At 42.5% G+C, this 19169-nt stretch overlaps 1 long non-coding RNA gene and 1 pseudogene across 1 annotated transcript in view; one reads left to right on the top strand and one right to left on the bottom strand.

The window, feature by feature from the left end:
* Positions 1–8652: 8652 nt before the first annotated feature.
* LOC128778589 (pancreatic progenitor cell differentiation and proliferation factor-like) lies at positions 8653–10351 on the bottom strand (annotated as a pseudogene).
* Positions 10352–11313: 962 nt separating this feature from the next.
* Positions 11314–19169, top strand: part of LOC109247088 (uncharacterized) — a 35679-nt gene continuing 27823 nt past the window's right edge. Inside the window, exons 1-2 of the long non-coding RNA XR_002071567.2 lie at positions 11314–11682; positions 16384–16621. This is a non-coding gene — a long non-coding RNA (uncharacterized LOC109247088). The remainder of the gene's footprint in view (positions 11683–16383; positions 16622–19169) is intronic.

Below are 19169 nucleotides of genomic sequence, written 5' to 3'. Positions count from 1 at the left end.
TTTAGTTTAATATTTATCGAGTGCTCACTGAATGAATGCCCAGTGCTGTCTGACGGATGCAAAGACAAGGTGCAGTTCTTGCTCCAAAGGAAACCTAGGGAGGATCTTACGGTAATCTTCTATTACTTAACTCTTATACTCTGCTGTTTTTGACACTTCTTCAATGAGATGTCACTCATGGTGTGCTTACCGTGGTGCCTAGAATAGGGTAAGCTTTAAGTAAATTATGGTAGGCGTTATTAGCTGTTTAGTTAAATGCTTTGAGTTGAAGAGAACGTTACGGATAATTTCTAATTTCAAATTTCTTCTCCTTGTTGCTTAGGAACACTAAACACAAAACACAGATACGTGGCTTTTGATCTTGTGGTCCAGGTTCTCTTTAGAATGCGTAACATTGTGCCCTAGAACTGTACAAAGCACCCCTTCACACCCCTACCTCCGTCTTCCCTAAACTCAGACAATGCGCCTGCTTTTGCGGGGGTGGGGGGGGGGGTGGGGGGGATCTCTACAATCACCTCATTTGCCATAGTTCCATTGGCATCGAAACCAAGTGGAAGTTTGGTTTTATTGTTGGGGATGGGTCAGTGGAGTGACCCAAGCAGATCAGACTTTCCCTCACTCTGTCACTTGGGCTCACCACCTCTCCAAGGTAATCAGTGCTGTTTTCTCAGGTTTTGCTTGAGTTCAAGATCCAGGTTATGCCATTTCACAAGTATACTGTCCTTTTGCATTGACGGTGGATATGGGGTTCCCCTCATCTGGGCTTATACAAGACATAAACAATGACCTCATCCCCTTGCCTCTCTCATCGTTGTGCCCTCAAGTCTAGAAGCAGGATAAGAGTAAGTGAGGGTCCTCGAAGACTGTGCTTACGGGCCCGTACCAAGCCTCCCACCCTGGTCCACTCTGATATTTAACCACAGCATACACCTGGAAGCTATGGCTCAGGATTCCTGGTCTTTCCAGGAGATAGCCCTCCATATCAGTCTTGTTGGAACCAAAGGCGATCATTGTTTTCTTGCTGCTTTTTGGTTGAAAGTCAGAGAGAGCCGATGAATGCTTATTGGATAATTGCCCTCTTTATGTTGCCCCTTGAAATAATGTAACTTCTTAGAAATGGTCTCTTCTTTGAGAAGAAACATTTGTAAGACGTTGGCAACTTCTTTGTAGATAGATGTATGATTCCAAAAAAGGCATAGTCCCACTTGGGACAAAAGCCAACTTCCAGTATCAGTTGAAGTTTAGCTTATGCACAGGTTGAACAAATTCTAAATATAATTTAAGAAAAATTCTTTTCAAACCTTCTCCTTGATTTATGGACCTTATAAATATGACTGTGGGAAGATAGCACGTAGGATTTGGGGATTTATTTTGTGTGTTTGCCATGAGGATGAAATAGAGTTTTGGAATTATTGAGGCCAGACGCAAAGGGAAATTAAATAAGCTCTGTGGATGAAAAGATATTTTTTAAAAGTGCCCTATAAGACATATCAGGTAATAAAGCACCAGGGCCAGATGGATACACAGCTGTATTGTACAGAACATTCAGTCATAAATTACTTCCAGTTTTAGAAGAGGTTTATAAACATGCTCCAGGAACCAAAGAAACTTCTCCTTGTTTTAGTTTTGCTGGCAAGAAAAAAGAAATGCACGGGCTATAAACTTAATTTTATTCCTTAACTCTAAGTAAAAAGCTATGACTGTTAGATTTATAAAGCTATTAAGCAGTACATTTGCCTGGATCAAGTGGATTTATTCTATGGAAGTTTTCTGGCAAATAATGTTTACTATTTAGTTAACATTACAAATACAGTACCAGATAATTGAAACATAGGTATGGATAAAGACTTTACCTAGTGAATTGATGAGCTGAATAAAAGCACTCATTTCAGAGAAATGGTCATAGAAGGTTTTTTGTAGAAATTTCAGGCAGAATAAATATGACTTTCTCATTTTTAGGAGTATATCCTTAGAATAATCATGTCTCTATTAAACTAATATCATACTTCTTAAGGCATAGTTTGAAATAGCAGAAAAGCCATAAAAGACCTTTATGCCCAACACCAGGCTTAGGAAATTATGGGACCTTCATTCAATGGATACTATGCAGTTATTGCAAATGATTTAGAATATTTCATACCAGAAAGATGGCCATCATATTTTAAGTGGGAACCATGGGCCAAAGCAGTCTTTGTGGTCAAGCGGTTCGGCTCCGGTGCGAGAGCAGGAGAGACGCAACAGGCAAGGCAAGGGCTCCCATTTGCTTCTTGGAAGCCTCATGTCTCACAGCAGTTAATTTTTTTTAAAGTTTATTTTGAGAGAGAGAGAGCACATGCAAGAGTGTGAGCAAGTGGGGGGGGGGGGGGGCGGGGGAAGTGGGGGCTGAGAGAGAAGGAAAGAGAGAATCCCAAGCAGCGCCCAACGCAGGGCTAGATCTCATGGGCACTGAGATAATGACCTGAGCCGAAATCAAGAGTTGGACACTTAACCCACTGAGCCACCCAGGTGCCCTGCCAATTTTTTTTTTTTTTTTTTTAATAACAGCTTGATAGGCTTCTATGGCCTCTAAGGGATGTTCCAGTTACAAGAATCACCACACTCAGGGGTACCTACGGCTCCCTTTTCTGATCAAGTATTTAAAGCTCATTTCCAGTCTTCCCTGATCCAGATGAATTTTACCAGCCAAGGGTCATCTTAATCATTAAGCAACATGGCTTAATGCTATAGACTAAATAGCTGTGTCATCCCCTCCCCCCAAATCATATATTGAAATCCTGTCCCCGAGATGATGCCTTGGGGAGAGGAGATTAGGTTATGCAGGCAGAGCCCTCATGCATGGAAGTAATTCCCTTGTAAAAGAAGACTGAGAAAGCTCCCTTGTTCCCTCCCCGACGTGAGGTTACAGCAAGGTGGTTTAGGAAGTGAGCCCTCATCAGACTCTGCTAGTACCTTGATCTTGGACTTTCCAGCCTCCAGAACTGTCAGAAACGAGTTTCTATTGTTTATAAGCAACTCAGTCCAGGCTATCTTTGTTATAGAAGCCTGAATGGACTGACACTTAGTGTCACAGTTAACCTTCCACCTGTTGAGGATTCAGGGGTTTAGGTGGTCAGTTTAAGACAGTGAGCCAAACTGAGGGTGACAGTCCAACCTCAACCTTTATTTACTCAGTGCAAGCAAGACACCCAAAGAGGCACCTGCCTCCCAGTGTTGTATCTCCCTCATGGAGGGAGACTCCTTACCTTTATCAGGTCTCCAGAAGGTAGAGCTAGAATGTTAACTGAAGGGCCAATTTTCATAGATAAGGACTATTAACCCTTTGCCTATAGTATTTGTTATATTAACCCTTTTCATTTACTTTCTGGGTCTTTTGTCCCTTTGGATTGCAGTTACTTTCATGTGTCTTTGTCTTTTATTTGTTCAGTGACTTGGCTGGAAGTTTCTGTGCTCTGGGGTAAAGCCTCTGATGTTGCATCTCACAGGGTACAGCTATGGGGATAACCAAAGATATGGTGGGATGACAGTAGCGTTAGCAGGGCTTGCGTTGACTGTCTCTTTCCCTCATCTCTCTAAAAGTCTGGCCACCTCTGCTGGTATCCCACCCAGCTATTAGGCTTCTCTGATTTCTCGCTGGGTGGCTCTATTGCTTTGAACTACGCCCTGGGGCATAAATTGCTTGACAATTTTATCTAATTAAATTTGGGTCCTTTTTCAGGAGGAAAACTCTTCGAGGCCAGTCTTTGAGCTTTGTTTTGATCCCAGGAGGCTTATTTTTAGCTGTCTTTTTCCTTAGTTCTCTGTTAAACTTCCACTGGTCTACAATTTAGCTTATTATTCTTCTGAAGTCACCAGTCTCATCTTAATTGCTTATCTCCAAAATCTCCACTGTTTCAATAGTGCCCTTTGGCTTAAACTTCCCTGTACCCTGTTCCAAATAAAATCATTCCTTTAAGGAGAGATTCAAAGCTGTCTGTGTTTATGGCTTGTCTCTCACAGTGGGCAAAATCTATGTTCAACTGTTGACATCTTGGGGCAGGGACATGGTCCACTTCTCTCAGAATGACATCCCTGATGGATGAGCAGTGTGTTGCATGGGCAAGTAGCCTGTGGTCTTCTTGGCTTGCCTCTCCTGACATGGAATCTGACCATGAATGAGCTGAGATCAAGGGGATTTGGGTCCTAGTGTTGTCAGCCTGTCATGCCTGGGATAGGGCTTCTGCCCCATGATTTGAGGGTGATAGAAGGTAGCCTGGGAGCTCTTAGCTATTCTTGCCTGGGGTAGAACCTCTGCAACATGAACGTTGTGCGGGTATGAGACATGCTGATGGCCTGGTTCTCCTGGAGAGATGCTGTGGCCCCGAGCTGAGAGCTGGGGGAAATGGAAACCCTGTGTCCTAGGCTGCACCAGCTGGATTACTGCTTCCATCGTGCTGATCTGGGCTAAGGGGAGATGCCACCAATTCTTGTTATTCTTACTGAGATTTAGTAGATTTTCGTTGAGTAAATATTTCTTTTAAAAAATTGTTTAAGTTCATTTATTTATTTTGAGAAGGAGAGAGCACATGCAGGGTAGGGACAGAGAGAGAGGGAGAGAGACTCCCAAGCAGTCTCTGTGCTGACAGAGCTCAGAGCCCGACATGGGGCTCAAACTCATGAACCATGAGATCATGACCTGAGCCGACATCAAGCGTTGGATACTTAACTGACTGAGCCACCCCTCAGGTGGCTTGAGTACCCCTTGAGTAACTCACTAAGTGCTGTATGCTTTTAGGAGAATTTCTAGAGACTTAAAATAAAAGTAAATCTTTACTAGTTATGGTTGTTTTGCTGGGTAGAAGGTTTGCAAATCTCCTCACACTGTTCTCCTAGAAATCTATTCCCCCTTGGGGAAGAAAAAAAAAAGAGGTTAGAGTGGGAAAGACCCAAAGCATAAGAGACTCTTAAAAACTGAGAACAAACTGTGGGTTGATGGGGGGTGGGAGGGAGGGGAGGGTGGGTGATGGGTATGGAGGAGGGCACCTTTTGGGATGAGCACTGGGTGTTGTATGGAAACCAATTTGGCAATAAATTTCATATATTGAAAAAAAAAAGAAATCTATTCCCCCTTCTTGTTTATAATTTACATGTGTCTCAAGGACCATTAGCCCTATGTCATTTCACTAATAGTATGCATTTATTAAAAGGATGGTAAAATATATAATCCATCTATTAATGGTCATCTCTGGATGAGGAATTATGTTGATTTAAGTCCTCCAAATATTTTATTTTATTTTATTTATTTATTTTTTTAACGTTTATTTATTTTTGAGACAGAGAGAGACAGAGCATGAACGGGGGAGGGGCAGAGAGAGAGGGAGACACAGAATCGGAAACAGGCTCCAGGCTCTGAGCCATCAGCCCAGAGCCTGACGCGGGGCTCGAACTCACGGACCGCGAGATCATGACCTGAGCTGAAGTCGGACGCTTAACCGACTGAGCCACCCAGGCACCCCATGTCCTCCAAATATTTTAACCAACTGAGCCACTCAGGTGCCCCTATGTCCTCCAAATATTTTAAAATTATTTTGCTCATGTATATATTTTGCCTCAAACATTTTTTTTTGAAATAAGAAAGAAAAGCTTTTAATGAAAGAAGCAAGTAAATACAAATTATTTTTCTCTTGATGGCTGGGAAGGAAAGAGGTACCACAGGCATGCAGCCGGTTCTCCCTTTTACTGAGAGACTCTCTGTACAGAAAGAAGACTTGGTCAAATCTCTTTATAAACACGTTAATGACAGATTTCTTGGCAGACACACTAATGGCATTCTCTGATGGGAGAGTCCTTAATTGTGGAATATTTTTAGCATTGCAGAATATACCTGGCCAAAAATTGATCATGGCAAACAGACCAGGAATCTGGTTTTATGGGGTATGGCTTCCTGGAAGAAGTCACATAAGCTATTGTTGGGGGAGGTCATGGAGAAGGCATGACTGCTGGTTGACCCTCCAGCTGGCCCCGGGGCAATCAGAGGCTCATTGCTCCCTCCCCTGTCCTTGGAGTGTTGGTTCTGCTCACCGTTCCCAGAGCTGGAGCCATTTTAAGGACACAGCCTCAAGAGAGATCATCTGGCCTGAATATGTGACTGAACCCAATGAAGACCTCTGTAAAAACTTTAAAGACTGGCAGCCGAGTGTGGAGACCTACTCTTCTTGTCATCACTCAAGACAAGCCTTGTAAGTTAAGTTCCCCTTGCTTATTAAACCTGCCTTCTATCCATCTAGGGTGGTCGGCCTCTTTCTTCAGTCTCTCCTCACCCTCCATATACTAGGGCCAGCTTGAGAGCCACAGCTATGTAACTATAGGAATAAAGAAGACGTTTTATGATAGAGATAGCTTTCTGTGTGTGAAAGCAATGATTGCATATGTTAAATATTGGCAAACGACACAAGAGAGGACTTAGCAAGCTGAATCACAGGTCCCGAATCCCTCCTTGATGTTCCGTAAAGCCTCAGAAAGGGTAACGTCTCTGATTCTGGTGAGTCTGATCTGAGTATCCAATCCTTTGTGTTATTTCAGAGGCAAAATAAGAAAAACAGCGTCTTTCTTAGGATCCCTTGTGAGTTTCAACCCTTTACTGAAATGGTCTTAGAAATCACTGAACTCTTTCCAGGTAAATAATCAGTTAAATTCAGAAGAATCAGGGAGTGTCCACTCACCACCAGCACTGCTATTTATAACATAAATTAGGTGTATTTTATCAAACAATTGGGCAATGCAGCTTCAGGTCCTAACCCCCCCCCCCCCCCCCCCCCGAAAACCAGTTTGCTCTAATTTGGCAGTTCACTGAAATAGTTTTCTGGGAATTGATTTTCAGTGAATTGGACAGCTTCCAGGCGATATGATTAAAAAATAAAAATATTTACGCCCGTTCCTCTGGCATTTCCATGGTGCCTGAGTATAAAGAGAAATTATTGAGAGTTGTGGGAAGTGAATACCCTTTTCCCCAATTATGAGAAATTTCATGTTTTTGATCTGTTATGTGCCTTTTTTTTTTGATCCCACATAATGAAAGACTTTACTTTATGTGTTAAACTTATACACCCATTGGAGAAAATATGAAAAAATAGAGAAAACAGATAGATAGATAGATAGATAGATAGATAGATGTGTGTGGATATCTATCTATATCTATCTATCTATCTATCTATCTATCTATCTATATCTATCTCATTTTTGAGAGAGAGCATGAATGAGGGAGAGGCAGAGAGGGAGGGACACAGGATCCAAAGTGGGTTCTGTGCTGATGCAGGGCTTGAACTCTCAAGCCATGAGATCATGACCAGAACTGAAGTCTAATGCTCAACTGACTGAGCCACCCAGGTGCCTTGAGAAAACATATATTTAAAGTTTTAATTGTAATTCCAGTTAGTTAACACGGTGTAATATTGGTTTCCGGAGTACGATGTAGTGATTCAACCCTTCCACACATCACTTGGTAGGTGTCCATCTCGACAGGTGCACTTCTTAATCCCCATCACCTGTTTAACCCATCCCCCCACCCACCTCCCTTCTAGTAACCATTGGTTTGTTCTGTATAATCAAGAGAGTCTGTTTTGGGGCTTGCCTCTCTCTCTTTTTCCCCCCATGCTCATTTGTTTTGTTTCTTAAATTCCACTTATGAGTGAAATCACATGGTGTTTGTCTTTCTTTGACTGACTTATTTCACTTAGCATAATACTCTCTAGCTCCATCTACATTGTTGCAAATGGCAAGATTTCATTCATTTTTTGTGGCTCAGTAATATTCCATTGTGTGTGTGTGTGTGTGTGTGTGTGTGAATATATATAAACATATATATAAATATATATGTGAACATATATAAAAATATAAATATAAATACACACACACGTATACACACACCACCCCTTCTTTATTCATTCATCAGTGGACACTTGGGCTGCTTCCATATCTTGGCTATTGTAAATAATGCTGCTATCACTTTGAATTAGTGTTTTTGTATTCTTTAGGTAAATACCTAGTAGTGCCATTGCTGGGTCGTGGGGTAGTTCTATTTTTAATTTTGTGAGGAACCTCCATCCTGTTTTCCACAGTGACTGCACCAGTTTGCATTCCCACCAACAGTGCCAGAGGGTTTTTCTCCACATCCTCACCAACATGGGTTTCTTGTGTTGTTGATTTTAGCCATTCTGACTGTGAGGTGATATTGCATGTAGTTTTTGTTGTTGTTGGTGGTGGTGGTGGCTTTTATTTATTTATTTTGACATTGAGAGAGTGGGGCAAGAAGAGGAAAGAGAGAATCCCAAGCAGACTCTGCACTATTAGCCCAGAGCCCAATGTGGGGCTCGAATTCACAAACCGTGAGATCACGATCTGAGCCCAAGAGTCAGGTGCTTAACTGACTGACCCACCCAGGTGCCCTCCCTCTTTTTTTTTACTGGCTGCTTGGAGTTTATTTTCTACTGGGTGCAAGGCACACAGTTACAGGGTGTCAGGAAGGCTTGTGTGCCACTTGGATGGTAGAGTGGGATTCTCTCAACTTCCTTTTTGGTGTTTTGCTGTTTTGATATTGTCTCTGTTTGTGGCAGCCTACTGAGTTTATAGGAGGGGCTCTGATGAGCTTAGCACCTCTTGAATCCTGGTGGTGGCCATTCAGGATTGGGGCCCGGTGTTGGCTTTGCCAGGCTGGCCACGAGGCTGCTTCTTCATGGCTTCTAGGACCAAGTCACAGGTGATTGTGTTGCTGAAGGCCTGAGGAGATTCCAAGGGTTCTAGGGACTCAAACACTGTAGACATGAATAGGAGAGTGGACTTCCCAAAAAAGAAGCTTGCCCACCAGTGACCCATGGGGAGACTGGGGTGGTGAGGGGCAGTACACTCTGTACTCCCCAAGAACCATTACTGGACATGGAACTCAGGCAGTACTGGTAACAGTCATGGGTGGCCATGAACAAGCCGCTGGAGGGGATGGCTGTTTGTGGGCTGGTGGAAACCCTGGCAGTGACCCCTCACAGCCCTCAGTGCACAATCATGAATGGGGGAGGGGACGCTAGGCCACAGAAACCATTTGCAGAGACTGTTGAAGACAGTTCCACGACTGAGGCAGGGGCAGGGTCCACATCGTAGTTTTGGTTTGTATTTCTCTGATGATGAGTGATGTTGAGCATCTTCTCATGTGTCTGTTGGCCCTCTGGATGTCTTCTTTGGAGATATGTCTGTTCATGTCTTCTGCCCATTTTTAATTGCAGTACTTGTTTTTTGGGTGTTGAATTGTATCAGTTTTTTCTGTATTTTGGATACTAACCCTTTATCAGATATGTCATTTGCAAATCTCTTCTCCCATTCAGTAGGTTGCCTTTTAGTTTTGTTGATTATTTCCTTTGCTGTGTAGGACCTTTTCATTTTGATGAAGTCCCAGCAGTTTATTTTTGGTTTCAGTGCCCTTGCCTAAGGAGACATATCTAGAAAGTTGCTCCAGCCAGTGTCAGAGAAATTATTGCCTGTGTTGTCTTCTAGGATTTTTATGGTTTCAGGTCTCACAGTTAGGTCTTTAATACATCTTGAATTTATTTTTGTGTGTGCTGTAAGAAAGTGGTCCAGTTTCATTCTTTTGCATGTAGCTGTCCACTTGTTCCTGCACCATTTGTTAAAGAGACTGTCCTTTCCCATTGGATATTCATTCCTCCTTTGTTGAAGATTAATTGAGCATACAAATATGGGTTGATTTCTGGGTTTTTTAATTCTGTTCCATTGATCTGTTTCTTTTTGTGCCAGTACCTTACTGTTTTGATGACTACAGCTTTGTAATACATTTTGAAGTCTGGAATTGTGATGCTTTCAGCTTCACTTTTCTTTTTCAAGATTACTTGGGCTATTTGGGGGGTCTTTTGTGGATCCATACAAATTTTAGGATTGTTCTAGTTCTGTGAAAAAGGCTGATGGTGGTTTTTTTTTTTTTAAATTTTTTTTTTAACGTTTATTTATTTTTGAGACAGAGAGAGACAGAGCATGAACAGGGGAGGGGCAGAGAGAGAGGGAGACACAGAATCGGAAGCAGGCTCCAGGCTCTGAGCTGTCAGCACAGAGCCCGACGCGGGGCTCGAACTCACGGACCGCGAGATCGTGACCTGAGCTGAAGTCGGACGCTCAAACGACCAAGCCACCCAGGCGCCCCAAGGCTGATGGTGTTTTAATAGGGATTGCACTGAATGTGTAGATTGCTTTCGATAGTGTAGACATTTTAACAATATTTGTTCTTGAGATCCATGAGCCTGGACTGTTTTTCCATTTCTCTGTGTCATCTTCACAGAAAACCAACCAGTTTTAATACATTTTAATACATTTTCTCCATCTTTTCTATATGTGCATAGGTTTTTCTCACATGTTTGTAAATCATTCTGAACATAGTTAAAAACATTTTACTATTCCATTTAGGTCAAATACTCACTTAAGTTTATTTAAAAAAATTAAGCCTGATAGGGGCACCTGGGTGCCTCAGTTGGTTAAGTGTCTGACTCTTGATCTTGGCTCAGGTCATGATCTCATGGTTTGTGGGATTGAGCCCCACATCAGGCTCTGTGCTGGCAATGTGGAGCCTGCTTGGGATTCTCTGACCGTCTCTTTTTCCACCCCTACCCCCTTGCACCCCCCCCCCCATAATAAGCACAAATAAAACTTGAAAAATTTAAGCCAGATATCTCTCTGAATCACCCAATTATTCAAATGGACAGAGTCATCAGAAACTCACCAAATTGCTTGTTTTGTTTCTGCCTGATATACACTGGTTCTGTGAACATAATAGAGGGCTTAGAAGAGAGACAGCATTCCCTTTAGTTAGAGGTAACACTTTAATGAAATGTACAAAAGGAACCTGATTAAGAGATGTTAGCTCTCAGGTGCATTTCCCTGTCCCTTGGTAAGTCATGTAATTTCCATGACAATTTCCCAGGTGTGATGAGGTTGTGGCTATGGTATCACTATCGTCATTTCTAAGTGGAATAGCCAACAGCCATGGAAAGGCATTACCCCGTGTTTCAGGGGCTTTCCATCCTATGTAAAATACTGCTCTCACCTATAGAATTCTGTGTGGAAGAATTGACAGTCGCCAATAACAAATGCATTGTATTCAAAAATATTTTTTGGTTAATACAGTTTGGATTGGAACACATTTTCCCATGTAAATGATGTTAAACATAATGGTTCAATTTCCAGCCAGATGACTAAGAAAGAGTTCTAATAGTATTATGAGTTTTTATTTGCTTCTGTGTTATGATGAATCCTGTGTTCTACCTGGAATCCAAAAGTTCAGTGACACATCACATATACATAGCATATGCCAATTCTAGTCTTTAAATGCAAATCTTTCCTTTTCCTCTTCTGCGTCACTGTCCACACTCCAGCATAAAAGCAGAGAGGATTAATAATATCAAAAATAATATCAGCTAGCATTTATTGTAGGCATACTATGTTCTAGTCATTGCACTGAGCACATTCTGTGTATTTTATTATTTAACTCCCACTAGTTTCCCCATTTCATGCCTAGGACTAAGAAATTCAAGTGACTTGTCCAGAGAAAAAGAGCTGTTAAAAGGTGGAACCTGGCCTGAGGACTCCAAACCGTCTCCTGCCTACCCCCAGGAAGGACACCCTCTGCAGCCATATTGGCCAAATGTTGTTTCCTTGGTAAGAATCCCCTTACATACCTTCCTCCACCCTTGGACTAGCTCAGTTATCCCTGTTTAGGCTCTCACAGCCTTGAATTTAGAGTACTCGTGACTTTTATACTAGCATTTGTGTAGTTATGTAATTAATGTCTCCATGCTCCACTAGATGGTGAGTGCCATGAGGAAAGGGACCATATCTGTCTTCACCTTTGTTCCCACGCCCGGAACATGGCCGGGTCTCTATTAATATATTCAGAACAAAAAAATGAAGTAGAAGTGAGAACATTACTTTTATGGGAGCAGAGAAGGAGGTGCATGTGTGGGCAGAATCCAGGCTTCAGTGTCTTGGGGGCAGGGTTGGGCCTCTAATATTGATGATCTAGGGGGGTAGCCACAGGTGCTGTAGCTCTTAATGCTGGGGGGCCCAGGATGTTATTAGGATCACTATTTTACCTGTCAGAACATTATGTCAACCTTCAGTCTCAATAATTGCCTTTGAGAGAATTTCCAAAGAGTTTGCCATCTGTACGGTAGTTTCTCACAGAGTTCTGTTTCCATAATCCATTGGTTCTTTAAATTTTATTTATTTATTTATTTTGCATTTGTCCAGCCTTATTGAGGTGTAATTGACAAATACCAATATGTGAATTTAAGTTATAGAGCATGTTGATTTGATACATGTATATACTGTGAAATGATTACCTCAGTGTTTTTTTTTTAATGTTTGATTTATTTTTGAGAGAGAGAGAGAGAGAAGGGAAGTGGGGAGGGGCAGAGAGAGAAGGGACAGAGGATCTGAAGTTGGCTCGGTGCTGACAGCAGTGAGCCCCGTGTGGGCTTGAACTTGAACTCATAAACCTTGAGGTCATGACCTAAGCCTAAACCACCCAGGTGCCAACTCTCCCCCTCCCCCCACCCCCTGTTCTTAATTGAGAGTCATTTGCCAAGGCCTTGATAATACCTCCAGGGGTATTGCCCTCGGTATTAAGTCTCATTCCTGCAAGTTCCCAGTGCAAACACTCTTCTACAGCCGGGTCTCATCTCCTCACGGGACGCTGTCCTCCTCTGAGCTTTCCTCACCCCCCTGCCTGCCTCCAAACCAGTTCCACTTCCCATGCTCGTTCCCTTTGCTAAACCCTAGTGACCCCGCAAGGCCCTGTAAGTACCTTCTCCAGACAAAGCCTTTCCAGTCCGACCCTCCCGTACCCGTATCTGTATCTGCTAAGTCGGTGCCATGCCCTCTTCTTGCCTCCTTTTGGCAAAGAAATCTCGCCAGACGGCGGGACTGTCTGCTTTTTCCTGACTCCCCCATCGTTCCCCACCCCCACCCCCTTGACGCTGGCTGTAGTACTGCTTGTTCTTCGGTAGGTGGCACCCTTCACAAACAGAATTCCGGCGGTTTTGTTGTTTTGCTCTACAGGAGAGTGTCCCTAATGAGAGGCACAGATGCCCCGGAGCAGCTACCTCAGCTGATCTTGTTCACTAATTAGAAACATTTGCTTCCTTGGAGTCACAAAAATGTTCCCACTATTATTCTGTTTTGTGAGGGGAAACAATGTGGGTTGTTATTTAAGCGATTCCATTTTCCAGCCCTCCTGTGCTTAGAAGACCAGAAGATACCAAAACAAAGCCCTTCTTGATTATTTTTTGTTTTCAGAGAATAAGGGAGAAATCATGATTCTTCTTCCAATTTTCGTATGGAATTTTTCTTCTCATAAGATGATGACAATATTAAAATTTTGTAGGGGGATCTTTATCATGAAAAACAATTAGAAGGGGAGAATGTTTTTAAAAACACAACGATAGACTGCTAATTGGAAAGAAAAACATCAAAAACTGGGCATTATCATTTAGAATTCGTTCTCTTTAACAAAAATATTTGAAAATTGGTTGCTTTATGAAATGGGGAAGTTTGGAACATACACAGGCACATTTGGTACCTGGACTTTTCTGGAAACATGGTGCAAGCATTGCGCTTACTTAAGACCACTCTCTCCGAGGTCGCGCCTTGACATTTGTTGCTACTCACTAAGGCATCTCACTTGGAAAATAGATGCACTGCCTTTTCTTGTAGTAACCTTCCAGAACTTTGAATCACCACTATAAATTTTATTTCCCATGGGATTTTCCTTGGGTCATCCAACCCCTAAGATCACTTTGCCCTCCAACTATCTCCCTTTATTTGTACAAACCAAGTACAGTATAAGGAGTTGAGATTAAAATGTAGCAAGCACATTGAAATGTGTACCTCTGAATATACATTGTGCTCTTCAGAGAAACTGTGGAAGGGTCTATTTATTTTAGTGATGATTCAGTGTCTGAAAACATTTTAACACTTCTCTTTGGGTTTTATTTCAGAGCCTTTTGTAATGGGATAAGCGCTGTTCTTTTTTTTTTTTTTTAATATTTATTTATTTATTTTGAGAGAGAGAGAGTGGGGGAGGGGCAGAGAGAGAGGGAGACAGAGAATCCGAAGCAGGCTCCCCCACTGTTAGTGCAGAGCCCAACGTGGGGCTTGAACTCACGAACCGTGAGAACATGACTTGAGCTGAAATCAAGAGTCGGACGCTTAACCGATTGAGACACCCCGGCGCCCCAAGATCAGCTCCATCCTGAGGTTATTCCATGGATCCCGAGTTCTTAATTCTTTGTGCACCTTTGCATTCCTGTGCTGTCCAGATGGTATTTATCCCATGAGCTTTGTATCACCCTAGGGGAAACAAACGCACTAATATCTCCTCTCCTCTCTCAGGACAGGTTTCTAATATTCTCTCACTTGCAAGTTCTGTATAGAAGACTCTACTCCATAGAGTGTCTTCAGGTCAGTGTCTGACCTGAAAGATAAGTAACTTCAGTGGTCTCTACACTGCCAGTGTGTTCAGTGGTAGCCTCTTCCATTTCTGTTGGAGTCCCTCATCTCTGACGTCAAACATGTTCAGGACTAGAAACGTATTCTCTAATTTACATAAAAATATAGTGTCTTGTCATCTCTGTAATCTCCCTCCATTTTCAATTTTTTCATTCTTTATGAAGGCTTGCCATGTTTTATTACAGAGTGTTTGGACTAAGTGTCAATTATCATAGAGAATTTAGGTTATTCCCAATCTTTTCATAATTTCCTACATCCGCAAACTATTGTATTTCATTTATTTATTTTTAAGTGTTTATTTATTTATTTAGAGAGGAAGAGAGAAAGTGCATGCATGCAAGCGGGGAGGGGCAGAGAGAGAGAGGAGAAAGAGAATCCCAAGAAGGCTCCACACTGTCAGCATGGAGCCCAACATGGGGCTCAAGACCATGAACCTGTGAGATCATGACCTGAGCTGAAACCAAGAGACAGACACTTAACCAACTGAGCCACCTAGGCACCCCCAAAACTATTTGTTATTGTAGTCGCTCTCAACACCTCTTATATTAATTTTGTCTGTATCTATTGCTTTGGGATGATCGTAGAAGCACATCCTTTGCAAATGTATTCGCTCGCTTATTAATCAATAATTGGTTAACAGGTTCCTTCATTCATTTCTTCATTCACTCAACTGCCATTGACTGAGCACATATTCGCTGCAGCCATTTATTACTGCACTGGTGACAACAGCAGGAACCAAGACACTAGATCTAATTCAGTCCCCAGGGAGCTTGCTGCCTGGTATGTTGCCACTTTGTAAGGGAATGGAAAGTAAAATACGGTTCTGGAAGTGCCTGCTGTGTTACTTTCACTTTCAGCTACTTTCACTGATGGAATTTCATTTAATCCTCACACCGCTTTTTCAGGTTGGGCGTAATTAGAGTAATTTCTATTTTATTCCAGTGGCAAACATGGGGGGAGGTGGGATTTGAACCCAGAGGTTCAGCTGATCGGGCCACACCAATGTGGACATGACTATCTTGGCTGCAAAGATTGGCTGCCTCCATCGTATTCAGTTCCCTTTTGTTAATCATCCTGCCATATTTCAGCTCAGACTTAACAAAATAGAAACTGAGGGGGGGCCCTGGGTTGCTCGGTCGGTTGAGTAGCTGACTCTTGATTTCTTGGTTGGTGAGATTGAGTCCCACATGGGGCTCTGTGCTAACAGCATACAGAGCCTGCTTGGGATTCTCTCTCTCTCTCTCTCTCTCTCTCACTGTCTCTGTCTCTGCCTCTCTCCCACTCTTATACACATGTGCTCACTCTCTCTCTCAAAATAAATAAAATAAACTTTAAAAAATTATTAAAAAGATAGAAACTGAGAATAATATTAATAGCCAATCCTCACGTAGTATTTATTCTGTGCCACTCTTCTAAGTGATTTTATATATATATATATATATATATATATATATATATATATACACACACACATATACATATATATATGTGTGTGTGTGTGTGTGTGTGTGTGTGTATATATATATATACACACACACACACACACACACACACACTCATTTAACCTTCACAAAATCGGGGCGCCTGGGTGGCTCGGTTGGTTCAGTGTCCAACTCTTGATTTTGGCACAGTTCATAATCCCAGGGTTGTGGGATCGAGCCTCACATCAGGCTCTGTCCTGAGCACGGAGCCGGAGCCTGCCTAAGACTCTCTCTCCCCCTGTGTCCCTCTCCCCATTCACGCTCGCTCTCTCTCTCTCTCTCTCTCTCTCTAAAAAAAAAAGAGAAAAAGAAAGAGAAAAGAGAAACCTTCAGAAAATCCTATGAAGGAGGTATCATCCTTATTTTATAGATGAGGAAACAGAAGCAGAGACAGCAAGAAGGTGGCTGAGTTGGGATTTGAGCCCAGACCGAGTGTCAGGGTCTGTGGCGTGGACGACAACACCATGCTGTCACTGACCAGTTGAACCCCCACTATGTAACCAGCGGCATAGCTCCCTCATCCCACAACACTTGACCGGATACGGCTGAGCGGTTCCTGTCCCTGTGTCCACGTGCACGTGGGTCCTGCTGGAGCTGCTGCACATGAGGTACGGGCTTTGGCAGGGTCGCCCAGGAGCTTTCCACTTGGACCTCGCGCCGGCCACCGGCAACAAGTGACTGACATGGTTTCTCAGGGGCACGGCAATATCAGAGTCACCAGGTCTCTTCTTTACGGTAAACTTGCCTTGATAATGCCTATGGCAGCGTGGTCTTTTTTGTAAATATGGAAGGAAGGATTTTAGAAGCCTGCTTGGCTTTGGGTTACAAAAATGCTTCGGCGTCTCCCAGTTTATTTAGAAGTACCTCCATCTGTGTGTACCAGCTTCCCACCTATTTTCCTTCTAGCTCGGGTTTGCTGGAGACTCGGCATGGGCCCACATGCTGGGCTTGCCAGTTGATTCTTTAATCCCCACTGCCTTTGGGTTACACACACGACTCTTTGAACATAATTTGATTTTTTTTTTAAAGTAACTGCATTATTTTTAAACAGACTTTTTTAAAAAAAATATCACAGCTTATTTTATGGACTACAAATGGCAGACCTTCAAGCCTGGGGGGGCTATTTCAACAATGAATATATGTTTATGAAGATGTAGCTGGACAGCCATGGCATAGACAGCCTTAGCTGTAAGAAGTCTCTCATACAGCAAGATCCTTTTATATCCGAGCAGTCTTGTAGTATAGGTAAATTGCTTTTGGAGTCAGTTTTGGCAGGAACAGAATCTGTTGCTCCAAGTCATGCCATGGACGAGAACCTTCTGGGCCTTTTGCTTAGCTCGCACGAAGCAATTTACACTTCCCCGTCCTAGTTAAGATGAAAGTGGACGTTCAGTTAAAATGTTGTGCAACTGAGTAAAAAAGCCAGAGGACAACAGTTAAAAAGAAGAGATCCCTCCCAATAAGACACTGCGTGTGTGTGCGCGCATGTGTGTACATGCATGTGTTTGTACTTGTGTTTGCGTGGTTAAAACAGTTCATACATTAGCTTTCTGTCAGAGGAACTTTCCTCGAACTTGTCCCTTGGTTCGGGCCAGTGCAGATGTCTCTCTGTGACATGCCTGAAGGGCTCTTGACCCCAGGACTTGCTGAGGGCGAGGAGCACATTTGTTGAGAGTGGTTGCGTCTACGCTGGGGAAGAGAATCAAAGACTCGTCTCTCCGTGGGAAGAAATGGTGTGCGGAAAACAAAAACAATAAATTGTTGTAGTGCTCTCCAGTTTCCTTCTCACAAAGGGGTTGGTAAAAACTCTGAGCCAGGCGTGTCTAGAAAGCGCTTTGTTCTGTCACGCCTGTGTTCCCTTTTTTCTGGTTGTTCTTACTCTGCTGGTCCTGCTTGGCTCCAGGTGACTGAGGGACGTCACTTTCTTGTGTCACAGGCCATATTGCTATTTGTTGGGAAATTCTCTTTCTTTACGTCTATACTGGCTCTGAGCCCTTTGTTTAGTTTTATTAGTTTTGACTTTATCATTAAGTCTTGTATCAAAGTACTATAATACTTATACACGTGTAAACGTAATACAATAGGACTAGGAAGTAATAAGGAAAAGTCACTTCTCGTTCCTCCCACCCTTTGTTCCAGCCCTCGCTGAAAGTGATCCTGTTAAGCTCTTTTAGTTGCTGCTTGTACTATTTATTATAGTGTTTCTTTTTTTTTAAGTTTATTTATTTATTTTGAGAGAAAGAGAGAGAGAATCCCAAGTAGGATCTATGCTGTCAGCACAGAGCCAGACGCGGGGTTCAAAACTCCTAAACCGTGAGATCACAACCTGAGCTCAAATCACTAACACCCAGGTGCCCCATTATTTATTATAGCATTTCTTTTTTTTTATTTAACTTTATTTTTTATTTTTTAAAATTTACATCCAAATTAGTTAGTATATAGTGAGCAATGATTTCAGTAGATTCCTTAATGCCCCTTACCCATTTAGCCCTTCCTTCCTCCCACAACCCCTCCAGCAACCCTCAGTTTGTTCTCCATATTTATGAGTCTTTTTTGTTTTGTCCCCCTCCCTGTTTTTATGTTATTTTTGCTTCCCTTCCCTTATGTTCATGTGTTTTGTCTCTTAAAGTCCTCATATGAGTGAAGTCATATGATTTTTGTCTTTCTCTGACTAATTTCACTTAGCATAATGCCATCCAGTTCCATCCACGTAGTTGCAAATAGCAAGATTTCATTCTTTTTGATTGCTGAGTAAAACTCCATTGTATATATATACCACATTTTCTTTATCCATTCATCCATTGATGGACATTTGAGCTCTTTCCATACTTTGGCTATTGTTGATAGTGCTGCTATAAACATGGGGGTGCATGTGTCCCTTCGAAACAGCACACCTGTATCCCGTGGATAAATGCCTAGTAGTGCAATTGCTGGGTTGTAGGGTAGTTCTATTTTTAGTTTTTTTGAGGAACCTCCATACTGTTTTCCAGAGTGGCTGCACCAGCTTGCATTCCCACCAACAATGCAAAAGAGATCCTCTTTCTCCGCATCCTCACCAACATCTGTTGTTGCCTGAGTTGTTAATGTTAGCCATTCTGACAGGTGTTAGGTGGTATCTCATTGTGGTTTCGATTTGTATTTCCCTGATGATGAGTG

The sequence above is a fragment of the Panthera pardus genome, unplaced genomic scaffold (genome assembly GCF_024362965.1).
Source record: "Panthera pardus isolate Hobbes unplaced genomic scaffold, ASM2436296v1 HiC_scaffold_20, whole genome shotgun sequence".
Classification (NCBI taxonomy): domain Eukaryota; kingdom Metazoa; phylum Chordata; class Mammalia; order Carnivora; family Felidae; genus Panthera; species Panthera pardus.
This window is presented reverse-complemented; position numbering and strand designations above follow the sequence as displayed.